The sequence below is a fragment of the Ranitomeya imitator genome, unplaced genomic scaffold (assembly GCF_032444005.1).
Source record: "Ranitomeya imitator isolate aRanImi1 unplaced genomic scaffold, aRanImi1.pri SCAFFOLD_147, whole genome shotgun sequence".
Lineage (NCBI taxonomy): Eukaryota > Metazoa > Chordata > Amphibia > Anura > Dendrobatidae > Ranitomeya > Ranitomeya imitator.
Genome location: NW_027193755.1, coordinates 220,925 through 234,406, shown reverse-complemented (window position 1 = coordinate 234,406; position 13,482 = coordinate 220,925). Strand labels below are relative to the sequence as shown.

Sequence of the window (13,482 nt, the reverse complement as noted above, 5' to 3'; positions counted from 1 at the left end):
CTAGGTTCACATTTGCGGTTGAGTCTGCAGCATGTATTACTGGGAGACACACAGACCTCACATCCAGCCTATATTACTGGGAGACACACACAGGCCTCACATCCAGCCTATATTACTGGGAGACACACACAGACCTCACATCCAGCCTATATTACTGGGAGAGACATACAGGCCTCACATCCAGCCTATATTACTGGGAGACACACACAGACCTCACATCCAGCCTATATTACTGGGAGAGACACACAGACCTCACATCCAGCCGATATTACTGGGAGAAGAAACGGCTAGCTGGCACACAACTTAGGGTAGATTGTATGGTGCTGGTGAACGGATTCAGGGATCCCATAAACAGCAAAGTCAATAATCACTGCACTCAGAGCGGATTTTGCTTCAAGTGAAATTTATTAATTTAACAGGTTATAAGCGACAGGTAATTTAACGTTTCGGCCACTCTGTGGCCTTGATCACAATGTCGCTGAAAAAAATGAAAGAAATATATACATAAAAATACAATATATACAGCCAGGTAAAAATATATACATATATTCAAAGAAATTGAGCCATGTCATGGAAAAAGTGCATAAGTGAAGCAGACCATGTACTGATCATAGTTAGGTGTTGGAACAAATCACTTTTATAATAGGGTGTGTGGGCATGCCGAGAATAGGAAAAAAGGAAAAAAAAAACGAAAATAACCATAATGTACACGTAGTTAGATGGAAGAATGTGTGGCAAAAGTACAAAAGAGGACATACCGTTGCAATAAAGTATTAATCGTATTTGTATAATCCCATCAGGGAGAAGAGAAACATTGTTTAGGTATGTACTGTTAGGGATAACAAAAAACCATGAATCGTAAGCACCCCATAATGGGATAGTCTTGTATCCAATAGGTGTCATATGATGTGGTGGAATGGGGAAGAGGAGGGAGAGAAGGAAAAAAAGGGGGGAAGGGTGAAAGGTAAAAGCGTGATATGGAAAAAACTTACACTAGTGCCCAGCTTGGAGAGACATAAATAATTCCTGTGGCTAGGGTATGATGAATGGTGGTACCACTAAAAGAGAGGGTAATATGGAAGAGATTCAGAACATCTATAATATAACGCTGGGAGCGTCACTCTGTCCGAAGCCTTTATAGACTGCATAGGCGCAAGCGCCGGCGCAGTCTGGCCCCCACAGAGTGACGCTCCCAGGAGATCGCAGTATGCGTAAGCACTGAACGCATACCGCGATCTCCACCGGAGAGTCAGGGACCGTGGACGCGCCAGGAGGGAGGGTAAGTATATTCACCTGTCCTCCGTTCCAGCGCTGCGTGCGGCTCCGTCTCCTCTGCTGTGACAGAGTCCAGTCACAGGCAGAGGAGCCGGAGTGTGTGTTCAAGAAAATGGCGCCGGAAAGCGCGGACTGCGCAGGCGCCGATTCCTGCTGCCGGAATCGGCGCCTGCACAGTTCGCGCTTTCCGGCGCCATTTTCTTGAACACACACTCCGGCTCCACTGCAGGTGTGTCTTCAAGAAAATGGCGCCGGAGAGCGCGGACTGCGCAGGCGCCGATTCCTGCTGCCGGAATCGGCGCCTGCGCAGTCCGCGCTTTCCGGCGCCATTTTCTTGAAGACACACCTGCAGTGGAGCCGGACGATAGGTGAGTATGGTATTTTTTTTTTATATGGCAGCAGCATACGGGGGCATATAATACAATAGTGGCGCAGGATGGGAGCAGCACATGACAGAACGGGCGCAGGATGGCAGCAGCACATGACAGAACGGGCGCAGGATGGCAGCAGCGCATGACAGAACGGGCGCAGGATGGCAGCAGCACATGACAGAACGGGCGCAGGATGGCAGCAGCACATGACAGAACGGGCGCAGGATGGCAGCAGCACATGACAGAACGGGCGCAGGATGGCAGCAGCACATGACAGAACGGGCGCAGGATGGCAGCAGCACATGACAGAACGGGCGCAGGATGGCAGCAGCGCATGACATAATGGGCGCAGGATGGGAGCAGCACATGACAGAACGGGCGCAGGATGACAGCAGCGCATGACAGAACGGGGGCGCAGGATGGGAGCAGCACATGACAGAACGGGCGCAGGATGGCAGCAGCACATGACAGAACGGGCGCAGGATGGCAGCAGCACATGATGGAGACCATATACCAATATAAATGCTTGCCACCCGGGCGTAGAACGGGTTCAATAGCCAGTAGTATATATCACTATGAGTGGTGGTAACCAATAAAGTGTAGTAATTACCACGTTGGGATAAACTGTAGCCTTGAGGTAGATATTTATGCTGAAGATAAAGGAAGCTGCAAGGCAAGGTAAGTATAGTGGGAAGTAAAAAAGGAACGGTACTTATCTCAACAGTAGCTGAGCTTACAGCAGGAAAGTCACGCGGTGCCTGAGATCGTGGCTGAAAAAGCCGACGTTGGTGGCAAAGTGGGAGGGCTGGCTGGTGTGCGCCCAAGAAGAAGGAGGTAGCGCCAGTCAGCAGAGCTCACTGCCTTATAGCGCATCGGCCGGTCAGGTGACCGGAAGTCCAGATGAACGCCGGCGCATGCGCAGAAGCCCAGCGACGGTGTGTGCGTCTGTGTAATGGGCTAGTATATGCGTAACCATGGCAACATAAGTGGAGGGCGGGCTGACGCGTTGACTTAGTGTATGTGGTAAGAGCAGGGAAGAGGAGGGGCCGCATGCATAGGGAGGCTGCATGGTGAATCGTTGCCGAGAGGAGTGTGGAAAAGGCAGTATGTAGATGATGGGACACAAGGATAGGAAGAGAAGAGTAAACATGGATAGGTGGATGTGGGTGTTGGAAGAGAGGTAAATAATAAAGGATGACTGATGGATACACAGAATGGAACAAGTAAATGATGACATTTAGGGAACATGATATGTAAAGCGTGGACTCAAAGATAAATGGAAATAATTAATCAAACAAATATGCAAAATCACAGGGTAATGCGTAAAAGTACAGAATGAAAAAACGGGATACAGAAGAATAAAAATATTAATAAAAAATAATAATAGTAATTAAATAATGAAATGAAAAAATCAAATGGTAAATGAAAAAATACATGGATGAAGTATAGATCAAATAAAGAGAATAAATTAATAGAACTGATTTGCAACAAATGAAATAAATCGAGCATACACGTAGGAGTCCAAACCAAATAAACTAAATAAAAGGGGAAAAAAAGCATAGAAAAGCATAGAAAAAAAGCATAGGAAAGATGTGGGGAGGGAGGGGGGGGGGGGGGGCAGAATAAGGAGTGGTTCATCTTACCATCTCGGCTACGCACATCGGTTGTGACTATGAACTCAATTGATCTAGGAGAAAAAATTAGAGTTTTTATTATATTAACCAATCTATATATGGTTGAGACCCCTAGGATGAAGAGTGTCAAGAGTACATATCCAATATGTTTCGCGCTGTTTCAACAGCTTAATATGATTCCCGCCCCTCCTTGGTCTTGGGACTTTCTCTATTATCTGGAACCTGAGTTGGGCCACGTTATATTTAGCTTCCTTGAAATGGGCAGGAAGGGGTAACCATAATTTGTCACATCTGATTGTAGATTTGCGGCTTGAGATACGATCCCTAATGGCTTGAGTTCTTTCGCCCACATATAGTAGGCCACAAGGACACTTAATGATGTACACGACAAAATTGCACTCGCATGTATATTAGTCCTTAATGGGATAATATTTGCCCGTGCGTGGATGGACTACCTCGTTGCCCTTGATGACGTTTGAACAACTCATGCAACTGAGGCATGGGAAGGTACCAGTCCTTCTCTGTCCACTGAGGGTTCTGGTAGATGTGGTTTTGACGGATCCTAGATCCGCCTTTACAACAGTGTCACGTATGTTGTTAGGGCGTCTGGTGCACATGAGTCGTGGATTCCTGAAAATCTGGATGTTGGGGTAAGCTTTGTTCAGGAGTGGCCAATGTTTGCGGATTATGTTGTGAGCCCTCAGCACAGACACATAGACGTCACATCCAGCCTATATTACTGGGAGAGACATACAGGCCTCACATCCAGCCTATATTACTGGGAGACACACACAGGCGTCACATCCAGCCTATATTACTGGGAGAGACATACAAGCCTCACATCCAGCCTATATTACTGGGAGAGACATACAGGCCTCACATCCAGCCTATATTACTGGGAGACACACACAGGCGTCACATCCAGCCTATATTACTGGGAGAGACATACAAGCCTCACATCCAGCCTATATTACTGGGAGAGACATACAGGCCTCACATCCAGCTTATATTACTGGGAGACACACACAGGCCTCACATCCAGCCTATATTACTGGGAAACACACAGACCTCACATCCAGCCTATATTATGGGGAGACACACAGACCTCAAATCCAGCCTATATTACTGGGAGACACACACAGGCCTCACATCCAGCCTATATTACTGGGAGACACAGACCTGACATCCAGCCTATATTACTGGGAGACACACACAGGCCTCACATCCAGCCTATATTACTGGGAGAGACACGCAGACCTCACATCCAGCCTATATTACTGGGAGAAACACAGACCTCACATTCAGCCTATAATACTGGGAGTTACAGGCCTCACATCCAGCCTATATTACAGGGAGAGACATACAGACCTCACATCCAGCCTATATTACTGGGAGACACACAGACCTCACATCCAGCCTATATTACTGGGGGAGACACACATGCCTCACATCCAGCCTATATTACTGGGAGAGACACACAGACCTCACATCCAGTCTATATTACTGGGAGTCACACAGACCTCACATCCAGTGTTGTGAATTCTGTTATCGAACTTCCTCCTGTGGTCATGAATGGTACTTCGGCGAGTTCTGTTCATGGACTCCCTCTGGTGGCTGTGAGTGGAGCTGCTGCTCCTGAGGTTCCTTCCACAGGTGATGGAGTTTATTCGTTGGCTGGCTGCTCTATTTAACTCCACTCAGATCGTTACTCCATGCCAGCTGTCAATGTTCTTGTACTGGTTCAGTTCGCTCTTGGATCTTTCTGGTGACCTGTCTACTCCAGCAGAAGCTAAGTCCCTGCTAGTTAATTATTTGTTCATTGCTTTCTTGTCCAGCTTGCTATAATGATTTTGCCTTGCTAGCTGGAAGCTCTGGGATGCAGAGTGGCACCTCCGCACCGTGAGTCGGTGCGGAGGTCTTTTTGCACACTCTGCGTGGTCTTTTGTAGTTTTTTGTGCTGACCGCAAAGATACCTTTCCTATCCTCTGTCTGTTTAGTAAGTCGGGCCTCCCTTTGCTGTAACCTGTTTCATTTCTGTGTTTGTGACTTCATCTTAACTCACAGTCAATATATGTGGGGGGCTGCCTTTTCCTTTGGGGAATTTCTCTGAGGCAAGGTAGGCTTTATTTTCTATTTCTAGGGCTAGTTAGCTCTTAGGCTGTGAAGAGGCGTCTAGGCCGAGTTAGGTTCGCTCCACGGCTATTTCTAGTTGTGTGATAGGATTAGGGGTTGCAGTCAGCAGAGTTCCCACTTCCCAGAGCTTGTCCTGTGAGAGTTTAACCATCAGGTCGTTCCGGGTGCTCCTAACCACCAGGTCCATAACAATCCAGCCTATATTACTGGGGGACACACACAGGCCTCACATCCAGCCTATAATACTGGGAGACACAGACCTCACATCCAGCCTATATTACTGGGAGAGACACAGACCTCACATCCAGCCTATATTACTGGGAGACACACACACAGGCCTCACATCCAGCCTATATTACTGGGAGAGACACACAGACCTTACATCCAGCCTATATTACTGGGAGAAACACAGACCTCACATCCAGCCTATATTACTGGGAGTTACAGGCCTCACATCCAGCCTATATTACTGGGAGAGACACACAGACCTCACATCCAGCCTATATTACTGGGAGAGACACACAGACCTCACATCCAGCCTATATTACTGGGAGAGACACACAGACCTCACATCCAGCCTATATTACTGGGACAGACACACAGACCTCACATCCAGCCTATATTAATAAGAGTTACAGGCCTCACATCCAGCCTATATTACTGGAAAGACATGGAGTGTCAAGGTGAAAATATATATCTTTAAACTCTTTTGTACTTTTATGTATTCTTATGCTGTGAAACAATAAGTTTTTCCCCTTTATGCTTGCTAATGCAAATGTAACTGTATTTAACATGGCTGCCAGTATTCACCTTTGCCCTAAATTCTGATTCTGCTAAAGAAGCAAGTTACACATTCCAGAAGCCAAGTATCATTTCTCTTGAAATGATACTTAAAGCGACGTGGAGAAGGGAAGATCCATCAGATGATGTCAGAGCCAACCAGAAAGACTGAATACTAGATACATTGCTTAAACCCCGCCTAACCCCACCCTCTGCACACCTTCCCCCAATAGATCATATAATGTTGTGTATTAGGAAATAAAGTCAGTTGCTGTGACGTTGCCACTACGTGTGGAAGTACGAGCATGCAATGAGATTGAACCAGCCTTTGTCTGAATCATTCTTATCCGGTACCAATGCTCACATAATCTGATTTGGAATGACTGGTGAAGGAAGGGTATTGTCGTGACGACCCTGACAGGAGCATTACCTGATCTTCCAAATCCTCTGCTGCCAAATCATTGTCTCCTAAAACCAAGAATCAAACAAAAGTGTTACAGTGCAGTCATTAATTCATTAACGAAGCACTCATTCCATTTAAGTTTTTATTCGCTTAACCCCTTCCCGACCTTTGACGCCACGTAGGCATCATGAAAGTCGGTGCCAATCCGACACATGACGCCTATGTGGCGTCGTGGAAAGATCGCGTCCCTGCAGAAGGGGTGAAAGGGTTAACTCCAATTTCACCCGATCTGCAGGGACAGGTGGAGTGGTAGTTTAGCCCAGGGGGGGTGGCTTCACCCCCACCCCCCGTGGCTACGATCGCTCTGGTTGGCTGTTGAAAGTGAAACTGCCAATCAGAACGATTTGTAATATTTCACCTAAAAAACTGGTGAAATATTACAATCCAGCCATGGCCGATGCTGCAATATCATCGGCCATGGCTGGAAACACTGGTGTACCCCCCCCCCCCCACCGATCGCCCCCCCAGCCCTCCGATATATGTTCTGCTCCCCTCCGTCCTGTGCTCCGCTCCCCCGTCCTCCTGCCCGCTACCCCGGTGCTCCGATGCCACACCCCCATGCTCCGACGCCCTCCTCCCCCCCATGCCCTGATCTCCCCCCTTTATACTTACCGGGCCTCCCGATGTCCGTCCGTCTTCTCCCTGGGCACTGCCATCTTCCAAAATGGCGGGCGCATGCGCAGTGCACCCGCCGAATCTGCCGGCCGGCAGATTCGTTCCATGTACATTTTGATCACTGTGATAAAACCTATCACAGTGATCAAAATAAAAAAAAAAAAGTAAATGACCCCCCCTTTATCACCCCCATAGGTAGGGACAATAATAAAATAAAGAAAAAATTTTGTTAGGGTTAGGAATGTGCACACGTATTCTGGTCCTCTGCGGATTTTTGCGCAGCAGTTTTTATAAATTCGCAGTGCAAAACCGCTGCGGATTTATCGCGGATTTACCTCAGTTTTTCTGCGGATTTCACTGCGGTTTTCTATTGGAGCAGTTGTAAAACCGCTGCGGAATTCGCAGAAAGAAGTGAAATGTGCGGAATGTAAACCGCTGCGTTTCCGCACAGTTTTTTCCGCAGCATGTGCGCAGCGTTTTTTGTAAACTCATGGGAAACTGTTGTGGACCCGCAGCAGCGGAAACGCTGTGGATCCGCAGCGTTTTCCGCATCGTGTGCACATACCCTTAGAATTAGGCTATGTGCACACGGTGCGGATTTGGCTGCGGACCCGCTGCGGATTAGCCGCTGCGGATTCGTAGCAGTTTTCCATCAGCTTTACAGTTCCATGTAAACCTATGGCAAACCAAATCCTCTGTGCCCATGGTGCGGAAAATACCGCGTGGGAACGCTGTGTTGTATTTTCTGCAGCATGTCAATTCTTTGCGCGAATTCCGCAGCGTTTTACACCTGTTCCTCAATAGGAATCCGCAGGTGAAATCTGCACAAAAAACACTGGAAATCCACGGTAAATCCGCAGGTAAAACGCAGTGCCTTTTACCCGTGGATTTTTCAAAAATGGTGCGGAAAAATCTCACACGAATCCGCAACATGGGCCCATAGCCTTAGGGTTAGGGTTGGAATTAGAGTTAGGGTTGGAATTAGGGCTAGGGTTGGAAATAGGGTTAAGATTAGGCTTGTGGTTAGGGTTATGGTTAGGGGTGTGTTGGAGTTAGGGTTGTGGTTAGGGGTGTGTTGGGGTTAGGGTTTGGATTAGGGTTAGGATTATGGTTAGGGTTGGGATTAGGGTTAGGGGTGTGTTGGGGTTAGGGTTGTGGTTAGGGGTGTGTTGGGATTAGGGTTGTGATTAGGGTTATGGCTAGAGTTGATTAGGGTTATGGCTAGAATTGAGATTAGGGTTAGGGGTGTGTTGGGGTTAGAATTGAGGGGTTTCCACTGTTTAGGCACATCAGGGGTCTCTGCAACCGCACAGCTCATTAAGCCCACGAACCCATTTTCCAGAAGCTGTACTACCAGCCTTATCTCTAGATAGGGTAAGATCACAGGATTGGGGCATATATCCCCCGGTGTACTAGTGGGGTCTGGTACTTTTTGGATCAGACCACCTCGTGGAGTCACACATAGTGACCTTTGTATTGCTTGTTACTCATATGGCTTGCCTATTATGGTATAGGTTTGTGGGTTAGAGTACACCATAGCTTATCCTCTCTGAATCTCTAAATGGACAATGGGTTTGTGTCCTTTCTTATTGTAATGTTTCTTTATGTATATTTGCTGTGCAGTGTTGTATGTTCCATTATGGCATTTATCTGTTATTTGTATGGACCCGTTACCCCAGGTCTTATTAGGGGTTTTTAAATGTTTTTATGTTTTTGTGTTGTGTTCCACAAATAAATAAAGATACTTTTGTATATTTTCTATATTTATGTGGTGATCCCAATTTGTATGCATACACTTTGCTCTGCTGGTCTCCTCCAAACGCAACATGGCGCCACCATTGATTCCAGCCAATCTTGCGTTCAAAAAGTCAAATGGTGCTCCTCCCTTCCGAGCCCAGACGTGCGCCAAAACAGTGGTTTACCCCCACATATGGGGTACCAGCATACTCTGGAGAAACTGGGCAACAACTATTGGGGTCCAATTTCTCCTGCTACCCTTGTGAAAATAAAAAAACTGCTTGCTAAAACATAATTTTTGAGGAAAGAAAAATTATTTTTTTATTTTCACGGCTCTGCGTTATAAACTTCTGTGAAGCACTTGGGGGTTCAAAGTGCTCACCACATATCTAGATAAGTTCCTTTGGGGGTCTAGTTTCCAAAATAGGGTTACTTGTGGGGGGGTTTACTGTTTAGGCACATCATTGGCTCTGCAAATGCAACGTGACGCCCGCAGACCATTCCATCAAAGTCTGCATTTCAAAACGCCACTACTTCCCTTCCGAGCCCCGACGTGTGCCCAATCAGTAGTTTACCCCCACATATGGGGTATCAGCGTACTCAGGACATACTGGGCAATAATTATTGGGGTCCAATTTCTCCTGTTACCCTTGTGAAAATAAAAAATTGCTTGCTAAAACATCATTTTTGAGGAAAGAAAAATGTTTTTTTTTTTTAATTTTCATGGCTCTGCGTTGTAAACTTCTGTGAAGGACTTGGGGGTTCAAAGTGCTCACCACATATCTAGATAAGTTCCTTGGGGGGTCTAGTTTCCAAAATGGGGTCACTTGTGGGGGGTTTCTACTGTTTAGGCACATCAGGGGCTCTGCAAATGCGACATGACGCCCGCAGACCATTCCATCAAAGTCTGCATTTCAAAGCATCACTACTTCCCTTCCGAGCCCCGACGTGTGCCCAAACAGTGGTTTACCCCCACATATGGGGTACCAGCATACTCAGTGCAAACTGGGCAACAACTGTTGGGGTCCAATTTCTCCTGTTACCCTTGTGAAAATAAAAAATTGCTTGCTAAAACATCATTTTGAGGAAAGAAAAATTATTTTTTTATTTTTACGGCTCTGCGTTGTAAACTTCTGTGAAGCACTTGGGGGTTTAAAGTGGTCACCGCACATCTAGGTTAGTTCCATGGGAGGTCTAGTTTCCAAAATGGGGTCACATGTGGGGGAGCTCACATGTTTAGGCACACAGGGGCTCTCCAAACGCAACATGGTGTCCGCTAACAATTGGAGCTAATTTTTCATTCAAAAAGTCAAATGGCGCTCCTTCCCTTCCAAGCCCGGCCGTGTGCCCAAACAGTGGTTTACCCCCACATGTGAGGTGTCACTGTACTCAGGAGAAATTGCCCAATAAATTTTAGGATCCATTTTATCCTGTTGCCCATGTGGAAATGAACAAATTGAGGCCAAAATAAATTTTTTGTGAAAAAAAAGTACTTTTTCATGGTTACGGATCAATTTGTGAAGCACCTGGGGTTCAATGTGCTCACTATGCATCTAGATAAGTTCCTTGGGGGGTCTAGTTTCCAAAATGGGGTCACATGTGGTGGAGCTCCAATGTTTAGGCAAACAGGGGCTCTCCAAACGCAACATGGTGTCCGCTAAAGATTGGAGCCAATTTTTCATTGAAAAAGTCAAATGGCGCTCCTTCCCTTTCCGAGCCCTGTAGTGCGCCCAAACAGTGGTTCCCCCCCACATGTGGGGTATCGGCGTACTCAGGACAAATTGTACAATAACTTTTGGTGTCCAGTTTCTATTTTTACTCTTGGGAAAATAAAAAAATTGTTGCTAAAAGATCATTTTTGTGACTAAAAAGTTAAATGTTCATTTTTTCCTTCCATGTTGCTTCTGCTGCTGTGAAGCACCTGAAGGGTTAATAAACTTCTTGAATGTGGTTTTGAGCACCTTGAGGGGTGCAGTTTTTAGAATGGTGTCACTTTTGGGTATTTTCAGCCATATAGACCCCTCAAACTGACTTCAAATGTGAGGTGGTCCCTAAAAAAAATGGTTTTGTAAATTGTGCTGTAAAAATGAGAAATCGCTGGTCAACTTTTAACCCTTACAACTTCCTAGCAAAAAAAAAAAATTTTGTTTCCAAAATTGCGCTGATGTAAAGTAGACATGTGGGTAATGTTATTTATTAACTATTTTGTGTCACATAACTCTCGTTTAACAGAGTAAAAATTCAAAATTTTAAAATTGCGAAATTTTCAAAATTTTTGCCAAATTTCCATTTTTTTCACAAATAAACACAAAAATTATCGACCTACATTTACCACTAACATGAAGCCGAATATGTCACGAAAAAACATTCTCAGAGCCGCTAAGATTCGTTGAAGCGTTCCTGAGTTATTACCTCATAAAGGGACAGTGGTCAGAATTGTAAAAAACGGCCAGGTCTTTAAGGTCAAAATAGGCTTGGTCATGAAGGGGTTAATATATTGTAATCATATTATATAGCACTGACGGCTGCTCCTCAGTGGTGAGATACTATAGAGCAGCCATATTATATACCCCAATAACAGAGGGAGGACTGGGCTGCCCCTCAGTGGTGAGATACTATAGAGCAGCCATATTATACACCCCAATAATAGAGGGAGGACTGGGCTGCTCCTCAGTGGTGAGATACTATAGAGTAGCCATATTATACACCCCAATAACAGAGGGAGGACTGGGCTGCTCCTCAGTGGTGAGATACTATAGAGCAGCCATATTATACACCCCAATAACAGAGGGAGGACTGGGCTGCTCCTCAGTGGTGAGATACTATAGAGCAGCCATATTATACATCCCAATAACAGAGGGAGGACTGGGCTGCTCCTCAGTGGTGAGATACTATAGAGCAGCCATATTATACATCCCAATAACAGAGGGAGGACTGGGCTGCTCCTCAGTGGTGAGATACTATAGAGCAGCCATATTATACATCCCAATAACAGAGGGAGGACTGGGCTGCCCCTCAGTGGTGAGATACTATAGAGCAGCCATATTATACACCCCAATAACAGAGGGAGGACTGGGCGGCCCCTCAGTGGTGAGATACTATAGAGCAGCCATATTATACACCCCAATAACAGAGGGAGGACTGGGCTGCCCCTCAGTGGTGAGATACTATAGAGCAGCCATATTATACACCCCAATAACAGAGGGAGGACTGGGCTGCTCCTCAGTGGTGAGATACTATAGAGCAGCCATATTATACATCCCAATAACAGAGGGAGGACTGGGCTGCTCCTCAGTGGTGAGATACTATAGAGCAGCCATATTATACATCCCAATAACAGAGGGAGGACTGGGCTGCCCCTCAGTGGTGAGATACTATAGAGCAGCCATATTATACACCCCAATAACAGAGGGAGGACTGGGCTGCCCCTCAGTGGTGAGATACTATAGAGTAGCCATATTATACACCCCAATAACAGAGGGAGGACTGGGCGGCCCCTCAGTGGTGAGATACTATAGAGCAGCCATATTATACACCCCAATAACAGAGGGAGGACTGGGCTGCTCCTCAGTGGTGAGATACTATAGAGCAGCCATATTATACACCCCAATAACAGAGGGAGGACTGGGCTGCCCCTCAGTGGTGAGATACTATAGAGCAGCCATATTATACACCCCAATAACAGAGGGAGGACTGGGCTGCCCCTCAGTGGTGAGATACTATAGAGCAGCCATATTATACACCCCAATAACAGAGGGAGGACTGGGCTGCTCCTCAGTGGTGAGATACTATAGAGCAGCCATATTATACACCCCAATAATAGAGGGAGGACTGGGCTGCTCCTCAGTGGTGAGATACTATAGAGCAGCCATATTATACACCCCAATAACAGAGGGAGGACTGGGCTGCTCCTCAGTGGTGAGATACTATAGAGCAGCCATATTATACATCCCAATAACAGAGGGAGGACTGGGCTGCCCCTCAGTGGTGAGATACTATAGAGCAGCCATATTATACATCCCAATAACAGAGGGAGGACTGGGCTGCCCCTCAGTGGTGAGATACTATAGAGCAGCCATATTATACACCCCAATAATAGAGGGAGGACTGGGCTGCTCCTCAGTGGTGAGATACTATAGAGCAGCCATATTATACACCCCAATAATAGAGGGAGGACTGGGCTGCTCCTCAGTGGTGAGATACTATAGAGTAGCCATATTATACACCCCAATAACAGAGGGAGGACTGGGCTGCTCCTCAGTGGTGAGATACTATAGAGCAGCCATATTATACACCCCAATAACAGAGGGAGGACTGGGCTGCTCCTCAGTGGTGAGATACTATAGAGCAGCCATATTATACATCCCAATAACAGAGGGAGGACTGGGCTGCTCCTCAGTGGTGAGATACTATAGAGCAGCCATATTATACATCCCAATAACAGAGGGAGGACTGGGCTGCTCCTCAGTGGTGA

The 13,482-nt window shown here is 46.4% G+C and overlaps 1 long non-coding RNA gene across 1 annotated transcript; it reads right to left on the bottom strand.

Annotated features, from left to right (window-relative positions):
* Positions 1-410: 410 nt before the first annotated feature.
* On the bottom strand, positions 411-6,663 carry LOC138654178 (uncharacterized). Its single transcript, XR_011316099.1, has 3 exons — positions 6,624-6,663; positions 3,290-3,333; positions 411-478 (listed from the first exon to the last, which is right to left on the bottom strand). It is a non-coding gene; the product is annotated as an uncharacterized lncRNA (long non-coding RNA).
* Between the last annotated feature and the right edge of the window lie 6,819 nt (positions 6,664-13,482).